General features: G+C 43.1%; 3 non-coding genes across 3 annotated transcripts; 2 read left to right on the plus strand and 1 right to left on the minus strand.

The window, feature by feature from the left end:
• Positions 1–2,870: 2,870 nt before the first annotated feature.
• On the minus strand, positions 2,871–2,943 carry TRNAV-AAC (transfer RNA valine (anticodon AAC)). The gene has a single exon. It is a non-coding gene; the product is annotated as a tRNA-Val (tRNA).
• A 5,420-nt stretch (positions 2,944–8,363) lies between these two features.
• On the plus strand, positions 8,364–8,436 carry TRNAV-CAC (transfer RNA valine (anticodon CAC)). Its single transcript has one exon. It is a non-coding gene; the product is annotated as a tRNA-Val (tRNA).
• A 3,372-nt stretch (positions 8,437–11,808) lies between these two features.
• On the plus strand, positions 11,809–11,882 carry TRNAI-AAU (transfer RNA isoleucine (anticodon AAU)). The gene has a single exon. It is a non-coding gene; the product is annotated as a tRNA-Ile (tRNA).
• The last annotated feature ends 928 nt before the right edge of the window (positions 11,883–12,810 follow it).

Raw genomic sequence — 12,810 nt, forward strand, 5'->3', positions numbered from 1 at the left:
CTTTGTTTAATTTTCTCCTGTTATTCTGTCTCACATGAATTTAATTCGTGGTTTGGCCAGAAGGACCCAGAGTGGGTAGAGGAAATGTCTTCCTCCCCTACATACCCTTCCCTGATCAATTGTTCTCCTTAGCATTTATTATCATATCATCTAGCATTTTATTTGCAACTTTACTTTTAAAAATTTTCTATAACCCTGCCACTAGAAAGGAAAGAAATTTTTGTCTATTTTATTCACAGCTGTTATCCCAGTGACTAATGCAGTATCTGATACATAGTATATTTTCAATAAATATGTATTAAATGAATGAGTGCTTAAGTTCTTCTTTGTCTAAAGCAAAGAGGACACATGCTTGAAGAGACCGTGGGGGAGGAGCAAACATCACCTTAGATCTGGCCCTCCAGAGATGTTGGGTTGATGGAGCTGGAAAGGCATATTTTCCTTTTCCTAAAGAAAGGTCATAAGAGGAGACACTTGGTGTTAGCTTCCTCCATCTCCCTTTCATCACTCTATTATCTAGAAGCTAGCTGGAGTGGGAGTTACCCAATTAGGGTTTTAGGGATAAGGTCACCTATACTCCAGCTAGAAGAGTCTGTAAATTTAACAAGATCTATAGAGGGTCTAGATTATCCTGACCCCATTCAATGGCAGTAGTTCATTGCTCTATATGCTGGCAATTAGGGATTAATTTGAATCAGTAAATCTCTCAGTGTCATTTTTTCTTTGAATCTATTATATCTCTTCTGTCTACTGTCAGATTCTCTTTGCTTTTTCCTGTTCCAATTTCCCCCCTAAAAAATCCATGTGGACCACCTATCTAAATATTTGAACCACTTTTGGAGCAGACTTTTATTGAGGATCAGGTTATAGGTCTCCTTACAGGTGACTTGTTAGCCCATGGATTGACTGAGTTTAAGAGCTCGTGCCCAATCAGATATGGCTGGAGGTTGGATGTCACGGTTACATGTTAGAAAACATGGCCACTCTTAAAATTCATTTATTACTTTTGTGATTGCAGGCTGACAGTGGAACAGTGTCTATTAAATGAGACTAATGACAAGGCAAACTAGTGGATTGCCAAATCTTTTACTCCATAGTGGACATCTCATGATTTCTTCCACCATTTTCAATTTTAGCATCATTCTAGTACCAGTCCTCATGTAACTTTGTCCTAAAAAGGAAAAATAACAAGGAAGAGAAACATGGAATTAAAATCCATTTGTGACATGTGCTATCATAAAACTTCAGAAAATTCCTTGGGCAACTCAAGGAAAGGAATTTTCTTGTATTCCTATCAGTATTACTAATGGCTCAAAGAGCGTTTTATCTGCGTTGACTAGGCCAATCTTCTGACTATTGGATTATTCTCATGAACATAAAAAATACTATTTTACTCCTATCTTAAAAAGGTTTTTCTTGCCCCAACATTTTCTTCCAGCTACTGTCTTATTTCTCAGATGACTTTATACAAAATCTCTAAAGCTCTATACAGATTTATTATCTGCAGTTTATTTCCTCTCATTCTTCTCCAAACTCACTACATTCAGCTTATTTGCCACCAACGCTTCATGGAAACTTCTTGTCTAGATTACCAATGACCTCTCAGTGTCTAAAATTAATGATCACTTTCAAGTCCTTGACTTCTCAGGAGGCATAGGCACATTATCCTTCTTAAAATATTTTCCTCATTTGACTTCCAAGACAGTGCTGTCCTGATTCGCTTTCTACCTCACTGGCTTCTCCTTCACAATATCCTTTGCTTCACCTCTTCTCACTCACACTTTTGTATGCTGGAATGTCTCAGGGCTTGCTCCATGGTCCTCTTCTTTATCCACACTCACTCCCTGATTTCTTCTGTTCTCATGGTTTAACTAATGTCTATGTGAGTGCAACTCACTAATTTGTATCTGCAGTCTAGATCACTCCATTAAACTCCAGATTTATATATTCAACTAATTTCTTAGCATTACACCTGAGTGTTTTATACTAGGCATCTAAAAGTTACCGTGTCTAAAATGCCCAATGTTTCCCTAATAATACTGCTACATGCAGTCTTCCTCATTTCGCACAATGGCAGCTCCCTCCTTCCAGGTTTTCAGCAAAATACCTCAAAGTCTTCATTGATTCTACTTTCTGTCCCTCTTCACATCCCCCTTCTCAGGAATGTCTCTTGATTCTATCTTTAAAATATATCTATACTGTGACTACTCACCAACTCGACTGCCACCATCCCATGTGAGCCACAGTGATTTCTGATATGTAGCACGATGAGAGGGACTTAACAGATCTCCTTACTTCAATTGTTTTCTCTGTGCAAAATATTCTCCCCAGAGCTGGCAGAGGGGCCCTTTTAAAACACTCCAGTCGCGTAAAGTCACTTCCCTGCTTAAAATCCAACGTCTCTTCATTTTATCAGAATAAAGGCCAAAGTCCTTAAAGAAATGATCAGGCTCCACGTGATCTCTCCCTTCCGTTCTGTTCCCTCTCTGACTCCAGGAGCCACTCTCCCCTGGCTCTTTCTCCTGCAGTTACAGGCGGTTTCTTGATCCTCCTTGCGTTCATCAGCCACGCTTGTGAGTCAGGAGGGTCATTCTCTGTTTCTGCACATAACGGATGGGAACGCCTCCTAGGACGGTCAGCCGCCGGAGACAAGCGCAGGATCTTCTCTAACCCAACGGAATGGATAGGACAGGATTACTTGTTAAGTGGACCGAGGAAGCAAGTCTGAGCTCTCATCACGTTAATTCTTGTAAATGAAAGTCCAGGGCTGTAAAGTGAGCACAAAGATTTGGTAGTTGATGGAAATGTGAAGAAATTCAGATAGAACATTTCTGGAAGAGAATTCATTTTTCACAGGAAAACGTTGTGCTTGTTTCCGCCCGGTTTCGAACCGGGGACCTTTCGCGTGTTAGGCGAACGTGATAACCACTACACTACGGAAACTCCGCTGCTTTTCCTTTCCACATTCATCAACTAGTTACAATGAACTGAAAATTTGTTCTTTAATTCGTACTTCGATGAGGCGCTGTTTTCCTCAACGCCTTCCGATTCTTAGATCCAACAACATGTAAACTCGTAATTCATAGTCAGGCAAATGCTACTCTTGGAGCCCCAGTTACTTTACAAGCACCAGGCAGGGAAATCTTAGGCAGGCTTCCGGGAAATTTTATTTCAAGAACTTTCTTGATATCTTCTCACATTTCTCTGACTTGTAACGCCCTCTGATCTTCATCTCCCGATGACTGAAAATCATCCTTTAGGAACTAGAACCGCCTGGCCTAGTTTAGGGGACTTCCTCGGGCAACGTCTTGAGAGACCGAGGGGCGGAGGGCGGGGTGGCGGACTGCGCCCAGCTGTCTGTCAGGCGCGGGTGTCGGGGTGGCTGGGAAGTTTGTGGAAGTGGAATCTGGCGAGTAAGTCCAGCAGACGTCAAACGAACTTCTCTCTTCTGTTCTGTGTCACTCATGATTACTGCTCGGGAACGTGTCATCTCGGTGTGTGGTGTCCGTTAAAGTCTCATAGCAGGAAGACGACCTTTGTGACTTACTTGACTCTCTTTTGTTATTCACCACATTTCAACTCTCCTAAGTCGCTGTCCTTACCTCGGACACTGGAAGCGATCTGCCTTCTACTAGGTTCTAAGGCTGAACCCCTGCAAAGGTGCTCAGTGGTGAAAAAGTGTTTGTCCCCAAGGTAGTCTTGAGAAAGTAGTGACAGGACAGAGGCGCCTGGCCCTTTGAGAATGGTCGCTGACTGGCTGCCTCTCGTGACAGCCAGAACTTGACCTGATGAAAATATTGTGGGCGGTGGAGGAGAGAGGCTTGTTTATCATTAGCACAATCCTAGCCCCACCTTTTTTTGCTTTGAGATCAGATCCGCGAGATAAAGCCCTATTATATTTAAGGCATATGCATGTTTGTAAAGCTTTCTCACCAATTTGGTTTGACGTTTATTTTAAAGAAACCATTGAATAGCCCACTCCCATTCTGGTCACTGGAGGCATCCGATGCCCTAAAGGAACTGACAACCTAGAAAGAGGGGAGCGGGACCTGAGGTGATCATAATTTAGTTACACACAGTAATTTAGTTACAATAAGAGCGCTGCATGGAATGCCAGCTATAGAAGCCACCGTGTTTTCTCATATGTGCACAGAAAAGGGGCATCCCCTCCAGTCTTAATGGTCAGGAAATACTTGCTAGGGGAAATGATGTTACTTAGTTGATGGAAAAAAAAAAAAAAAATGGAGGTGGTTGAATAGCCTTGCATGGAGAAGGTATTTCTGCATTGAGGTGAACGTGGAACAGAGGGTGAATGCAGTGTGAGGAGTTCCAATTGTAGGTTTGAATCAGAGTGTGCTTTTATTTATGCCTTTTCCTCAGGGAAATTTATTCCACTGAGTGTAAGTAAAATGACATGTGTTGGATCAGGGAGGTAAAGGAAGACCCTCCATACTATGAAATTTGCATTTAATCTGAATGTGATAGGGGATGGAGAACTGACAGTTTAAAGAGGAATATGACATTTTCCATTATGATCCAAAGACCTCTTGGCTTTTGTGCAAACAATGAATGAAGATGGCCAATATTTTATGATAAATTTTTCGAGCATTCATAACATTTGAAAGAACTGTGTGGTGAACAGCACATGCATATTTACTTATTGGAGGCCGGTTCTCAGCTTGCTTTGCTGAGCACTTCTACTCTAAAAGTCAATCCTTCCCTGACACTTTCCCTTGTCTCTGGAATGAATCTATTGCTTGGCATTGCTTCCAGAGCAACCTCCGTCAGCCTTCGCCTTTGTGAGGAGGTGGGCATCATTGAAAAGCCATCTTTCCATGGCAGGTTGGGCTCATTTTCTTTTGAGCACATAGGGGATGCAGGTACCAAATGTTCTTCTCTATTGTCTAAGGGGCAAATGGCCTCATAGGGTTTTTGTCTTTTTGAAGCTGAATGGCCTGAAGAATTGAAGTGTTATCAGACAGGACATCAATTTGAGAGCTCTTTTTCTTATGTTGGTAGCCTGTCAGGACCTTGGTAGTGAGATTTTTCAGACACCTGCTTTTTTTTTTTTTTTTTTGAAGATTGGCACCTGAGCTGACATCTGCGGCCAATCATTTTTCTTTCTTCTTCTCCCCAGAGGTCCCCAGTACACAGTTGCATATTCTTGGTTGTGCTATGTGGGATGCTGCCTCAACATGGCTTGGTGAGCATTCCATGTCCACCGCTGGGATCCAAACCAGCCAAAACCTGGGTTGCTGAAGTGGAGGGTGCGAATTTAACCACTCGGCCCTGGAGCTGGCCCCTAGTTTTGTTCCCCACTAGATCCAAAGTAATCCAAGCACTGACCCCTTTTTCCTGGGTTTTATTTCATAACAGAGAGACCAAGAAGTTGTTTCACAATCTTTCCCATCTGGGTGATTCCTGCTACAGTGGACTGCAAGGTTCTGGGATCTCACTGACATCTACATTCCCTAATTTCTTTCTGGATACCATAAGGAGCCACCTAAAAGTATTTTCAACAAAGCCTGAGTGCCTATAATTGCCAAATGTTCACAGAACACAGAATTAATGGCTGATTTGGGGGACTATTGTGGAAACTATGGAAATATGGCATGTTGTCAGCTTTAGCCAACGAAGAGGAGACCAGGGATTCAGATGGCCTGAGCAGGCCTTGAGTCCAGCACCAGGGAGAGAAATTAATGCTCAGGAACAGAAGATAATCTCATTTGCGGCTCCTAAAAGCGGAGCTCATGTGGATCCTGTCCCTTAGCTCTATATTCTGAGAAGCCGGAGCAGCAGGGGAGGGAGGATGGTGGTGACTGAGCCAGCATTTGTCAGAAATTAGGAAGAGCGATCAGAAATAGCAACAGCTTGCCGGGAAAGTTCTGACCATGTCCTGGAGTGACATTTGTTTCTTCAGTTTAACCTCATTAGGTTCACATGGTCAGTGGTGAAATGAGAGACAGGGAAATTTGACATAAAAAATTATTTTCTAGCCTCTTTAGTACTTCGATCCCAATAAATGATGCTTCCCTATCACCACCTACTATTTTACTAATCTTTGGTGTTTCACAGTAAGTTAGAGATAGAGAATTATAATTATGGGAGATTAAGCACAGCATTTGCTTTCTATCTCAAACTGTACTACAGAGAATATTAGGGATATTTAAGGCATAAATGCACGAAGATAAACAGATGAGAAAGTGGAGACAACAGCAATTTTGAAGACCAGAGAGCAGAATGATTAGCGTGACAAAGGAAAAATGATTATTATGCTTAATATTTTTTTTAAAGCTTCTTTTTAAGGTTCATGCATGTTACATGTACATCTACTCTATTGCACCTCATAGTTGCATAATATTCAATATGATGCATTTATCACACCTACCTATTTAGCATCCAATGATGGCATCAGGGTTGAATTGGATCCTGAAAGACCAAAAATAATGCTGCAGTTAACATACCCATATGATACAATCTCCGCCTTTGTGAGGCTTTTTGTGTGTGGGAGTGATCATACATACCCAGGCACAGAATACCTGTATCTTTGGGATGAATAATCTTAACTTGAGTAAAAAGTATTAGACTGCTGTTCAGAAGGGCCGCATCAGTATAAACTTCCACCAGCAGGACATGGCAGAGTTATTATATCCCCATTCCTGTGATAATTGACACATCTGCGTCTCTGATTCTTCCAACTTATTCTAAGTAGAGTAATATCGCATTTTATTTTGCCTTTTTATACATTACTGATAGTATTAAATGTTTAAAATCTTTGTTAATCTTTTCAGAGTCTTCTCTATCTTGACTCTGATTAATATCCTGCCCCCCTTCCTTTCCCATTTCCTATTGAGCTTTCTGTCTGATTCTGCTGATTTTCATGGCTCCTTACTGTACTATATAAAGTTGTCATTTTTAAACATTTCAGATATTTTTACTTTTATCACATCTATTTACTTTTTCATTGTCATTTACTCTGTCATTGAAAATATCTTTGATTTGCATAAAGTAAACTACACCAATGCTTTGCTTTACTGTCTGTTCTTTTAAAGTATTTTTACTTTTTTAAAAGTTCCTCTGTGTTCTCTGGGTCATAAAGACATTTTTCTACATAGATTTTTATTAATTTGCATCTGTTACATTTAGGTATTTACAATCTCTAGATAAGTATATTTTATAGACTCTACAGATGATTTTACCCTATGTTAAGAACCACAATAATAGAATAATATAAGAACTCCCATGTGTGCCAATGCATGGGGACTCTTTTTTGAGTATGCCCCTTCTTGCACTAACTACATTCTCACTCCTCCCAATGCAGCTCTGACGCCAGCACTGACAGGCTTGCTTTTCTCTCAGTGTGCAAAGGCAAGAATCTCTCATGCCATCTCTTTGCTTGCTGGCACAGAGTGTCTAAAAGGCCAGAGACAGAGCACTGAGCTGGATGGAACAATGAAATGCATGACACATTCCTTTCTGATGGTTTCGTCAGGCAATAGAGGGCATACGTTTGTGAACTTAGTAAGCTCTGTGCCTTACTAACAAAAGTTGGATTCCTTTTGCATCAGTGGTTTTAAGCCTGGGGAGAGTTGTCCTTGGACCTTTTATACTTGTGTCTTATAGGTGACACAACCATCTCACGTTGCAGTTCTTTCTTCTGGTAACCAAAATAACAGAGAAGTATCTATGTATTTATTTTAGTGGCTCTCAATAGGGGTTTTATGCTGTTTATAAATTAATTCTATTCCAAATCCTACTGAGGATTTGATTTCATCTGTGGTTCCAGATGACTTCACAGAATTTCAACACAAACCCCAAATTATCCATCTGGGACTTGCTTGAATAAGTTCTTAAACAACTCACTACCCCATTTATGAAGTATTTGGCAGTGTCTTACTACTTGGTAGATTATGTGGCTCAGTGCCTAGCACACAGTAGGTTCTCAGGAAAGAGATTTCATTAGTAGATAGTTAGAACTCTTGGTTAAAATATTTCCCTATTAAAACCAACGTCACGTATTCAAACTCCAAACTACATTTGCACACACTAGGGTTTTCCAAATTTACTTCAGGGGGAGTTTGTCTCAATATTAACTATCCTCCAGCTCCAGACCTGAAGCCCTCACCTGAACAATCAGATTCAATGGGTTTGGAATGGGAGCTTAGATTCAGCAGGCAAAACAGTGTTTTCTGATGAGGAATAAGAAGTGTAGATACCACCTTTGTAGCGTTATGAGGCAGGGTTCATATAGCTGCATTCTCCCTACCTGTATCACTCCACTTCCTTGCCCCTTTGGCTTTTCTTTCCAGATTCGCTAAAAGAAGCATCTGTTGAGCATGGAAGAGAAAACGCAGGGCAGCGAGGTTTCCGTAGTGTAGTGGTTATCACGTTCGCCTCACACGCGAAAGGTCCCCGGTTCGAAACCGGGCGGAAACAGCTGTGCTCAGAAAGGCTTGTGTTTTGAGGATTCTCCTAAACTTCCTCCCCAGACGTATTTGCAATTGCACCAAAGCAGGGTCCAGGAACCTCTGCGCTCTTTGTTCTGTCTGGAAGAGATGGTTGTTCTCTCAGGGTTCACCACTGGCACGTGGACAGCTGGGTGTGAATAGAATGAGGCCCCTAAGGGGGTGTGGAGGGGGCTCATCTCCGCTTCATTAGGAATGGAAAGTGTCCCCCTGAGGGCTTTCTGAAAGGAAAAGGTCGAAAACCGAGCGTCGACAGCCACTTGTCTCTAGCAATTTATTTATTGCCAGGCAAATATTTTCAGTTGTCACCTGATTTTTGGGGACGAGAGAGAAGAGAAGTATGCGGGTACCGTGGGGAGGGAGATGGATAAGACAAGATTCTGCAGGGAAATCTCAGTGGAGCAGAGACCACTGCTGACCCTGCCTTTCGTGGTGACTCCTTTCCTGGATGCTCCCATCGCTTGGTCCCCACGAAGACCTCAGAAGCTCGGTTCGCAGTCAGCTTGATCATCACTTTTCCGTTCCTGGGCGTTTCCACTGAGGTGCCAGATTTAGGGAAACCTGGAGTCGCGCAGAGCTCTGAGTGGGCCTTGCCCCCTTCCGGCCAAGAATCGGTTCAGGGTGCTCAAGGAGTGTTCCAGGAGTGCCAGGAGTTCACTCGCTCAGCTTCAATGGGATCAACAGGAAGTTCCACTTAGATCCAGGACGCTCCAGGTGGATTTAGATGGGCTTGGGGTGTGTTTCTCTGCACGTCTGTGCACTGAGGTCCTCCCAAGGAACCTGGACGTGCAGATGTTCTTGCTGGAGGTTTCCCCGGGACTCAGCCCACAGCTTTCGCAGATTACTGAGCTCTAACCAAGACGATTCCCAGTGGCAGGAGGCAGCCAGCGTGATGTAGATAAGTGGGACCACATGCTGGGTTTTTTTGGAGGTGAGGAAGAAGACGGGGAAAGGTTTACTAGTGACTTGCTTGTGTGTGTTAGTCTCATATTTTACTCAAGAACATGAGCCATGCGCAACGGTCTTTCTTTTCAAATGGCTGAGTAGTTCAGCGGCGTAACTTAAGTGGGTTCAAAGCCCACTTAAGTACATCGTATTTGGCTCCTGTTCAACAAGAAAGTCCTTTTTGCTGGTGCCAGAGCCTGGACTTAGTAAGAATGTGAATCGATTTAAAACATTAGCAAATATCTGCTGGCTCTTTGTTTATTGTTCTGCTTCTTAGGCCTAAAAACAACCCTGAATTTTGTCTTCAAGCTTAAAAATAAAGTGCCTCATTGGGAGTGTTAAGTAGGTTCTTGAATGAATGTCTCTAACACAGTTCTATCAGGCTACCAGCGTTGGAGAAGTGCTAATGCACTACTTCCCATCCTGTAATATCTCTGAAAGAGAGCAGTGAGAGGGGAATCCTCCTAATGGGCAGAGCTTTGGGCGGTGGACCTAGTCATCTACTGCTTTCAGATATCAGAATAGACATGAACTCGTGCACAGAGACTAATAGCTGGGCTCACTGTTCAGAGAGAGCACAAAGTGTGAAGATTTTTCTATCACATGTTAACTTCCACCAGAGTGCATCCGCCACAGGAGAAGTACTAAACAGCCAAGTAACCAGAATGCTTCTGCCAGTTGTTGCCAGTCAGTATTAGTACCTAGCAACTCCAGTGCTGGCAAATTGGTCACATGAGTGGTGTAACCAGGTGGCAGGGATGGCCCAATAGCAAGGGGTCCTATTCGTCAAGGCTGATCAACTTTTTGCCACCACCAAACATTGAACCTGCCAACTGTACAGACCAAGGCTGAGTCCTTAATGAAGCACCTCCGCAGGAGAGCAAGAAGCCACCTGCCTCTTATTAGTTTACTCAGGAAGAGTGAGCAACCTGACCAACTAGAGTCCTAGAGAAGATATCCCCAGAAGGGATGAAGTCATTATGTGAAGGAAGCGGCTCTGAGTAGCACAAGTGGTGGACTGGAGTGGATGTGATGGATGTTCCACCCGGAACCACCACTTTCTAGAGCAAGGCACTCATTTCTCCCAGCAGCCTGGAGTGTTTGTTGATAGCTCAAAGCTGAGCTCCTCCCAGGAATTGCTTTCAACTAAAGGAAGCTACTTTGTCTAAGGTTACACCCTCTCTCTGGGAGCAGCCTACATCTAAAGACAGGTCTCTGAGGGAATACAACAAATCCTGTGTCTCAATTCAGGGCAACTCTGAAGGGTCATTGCAGCTCCAAAGCTCTCCGTGGGCTTGGATGAGGCCTCTGTTGCAATGGCATCACAGTTCAAGCTTTCTGTTTATCCTCTTCATTCCTCGTGTATGTTGTTCCTGGAAGCACTTCCGAATAAACTTCCTTCATAAAAACTACATCTCAGAATCTGTTTGTCAGAGAACACAATCTAATACATTCCCTTAGAGTGTTTGCAAAAGAGCTACCATATATATCATTTTAAAGCATGTCAGATTTGTCTCTCCTAAAATCAGAATTATCCAATACCTCCCCATTGTACTTGGAGTAAAGTCAAATTCCCAATATCTCCTACATGACCCTACACAATCTAACCCTCTATTTCTCTCCATCTCATCTCTGTTATTCTCTCCCTCACTTGTGATCTGGCCACATGGGCCCTTTTGCTATTCCTCAAACATCCCATGCAACTGCCTGCCTTTGGTTACTGGCTGTGCTCTGTGCCTAAAACCCCTTATCCCCTTTTTCCAGTCAAAAAGTGGGTACAATAGTTGAAACACAGAGAAATCGGGTTTAATGGCTTTTGGAATGGTCATCAGAGCCATGGTTCTAAGAAATGGGCAGCACTGAAATCTTCGATGTCGTGTCAGATTTGAGGTCACTCAGGAAATCTGAGGCAGCAGGTAAGTGGGAAGGCTCCCGAATGTCGACCAAGTCTGACCCTGGAGGTAGCGGGTATTTGAAACCTGGAGACTACGGGTCAATCGAGAATCAGACCCGTGGGAATATTCTTCAGGCACAAAGTTTTTACCTGTTAGTGAGCAGTTCTTCTGAAGCCCGGAACTGCTCGTGGTTCGGGGGGTCAGGTTCATTATCTGCACGTGCCTATCACCAGCCATGTAGAGAGCAGCAAATACTTCCAGGAATTCCCGGGCCGCTGGCCTGAGTTCCAAAAGTTTGTTTCCTCTTTCAAGTGTATGAATACGACTTGAAACCAATGTTCTTTTTTGCTTTTGTTTTGTTTTTGTCTTAAGAGAAAGCGTCTGATTCCTTTTATTAAGGAGGCAAAGCAGCAAAGAAATTCTCCTGACAAATAACTAACGATTATTTTGAACTTCCCACTCAGGGGAAAAAAAATGATATCCCTGGGCTGCTGACTGTTGAAGGCCGGTTAGCTCAGTTGGCTAGAGCGTGGTGCTAATAAGGCCAAGGTCGCGGGTTCGAGCCCCGTACGGGCCAATGGTTTGTTGCATCTCTGAAAGTAGGCTGACAACTATTCTTGCTTCTTAATCTTAAAAAGCAGGGAGTAACGTAGAATGCTCTAAGAAGTTCCAATTCATCGCCTTCATTTTACCCTGATCCACTCATAAATCAACTCAGTTCCAGGGTTTCCATAAAGTGAGCATTTCCCCCAGGAAGTGTTCCTGTACAGGAGCAATGTAGAGATCTGTCCAGGGGCAGAGAGGCCAAGAGTTGGAGATTTTCCTAATGGGGGAAAAAAGTGGAAAAGATTTCTGGCAACTTTTTGTGTAAAGCTTATTTGATTTTAAGTCGTCTTTCCAAAGCAGTTTTGCAACCACCTCCTTTTTCAAATCGTCAAGAGATACAAGTAAAGAGAAGTTCTTAAAGGGTTGTTCTTTCCATGTCTCTGAAGATTCTTTAAGGTTTCACTGACAGCTGACATGACCCCGTGAGGAAGCACCATGGAAGGTGAAGGACTGGCTGAGGAGACCTCCTCTCCCTACGTGTCTGTATCACTTTGAACAGGAAAAAGAACACAGACCTTTTCTTTTTTTTTTTAGTACAGGAGTCCAATCTGGATTCTTGTGATCAATACATCTTGCATCATTGCTTCTGACTTGAAAGGATGGTGAAATATCACAGCTACCTCTGATCTCTGCGGGTAGTCTTTCTCCAGCCTGGTAAAGTTCTCCTGCCAGCATGCGATGATCAGTATTCAGCTCAATGGGAAGTTCTTTCTGGAGTTTCCTGTTCTCACAGCTCTCTCCTTTCTGCTACTCTGTCCTGTCAAGTCCAGCTGTGTTGGTCTCCTGGACTATCAGCTCCCTCTCATCAGCTCATGGAGTTCACCAGCCTCTGCCTGGGTTCCCCTTCCCTGCATGGGGCCTAGAAACTCTCTAAAGGCAGTAAGTTAGGGGCAACCCTC

This window comes from Equus quagga, chromosome 15 (assembly GCF_021613505.1).
Source record: "Equus quagga isolate Etosha38 chromosome 15, UCLA_HA_Equagga_1.0, whole genome shotgun sequence".
Taxonomy (NCBI): domain Eukaryota; kingdom Metazoa; phylum Chordata; class Mammalia; order Perissodactyla; family Equidae; genus Equus; species Equus quagga.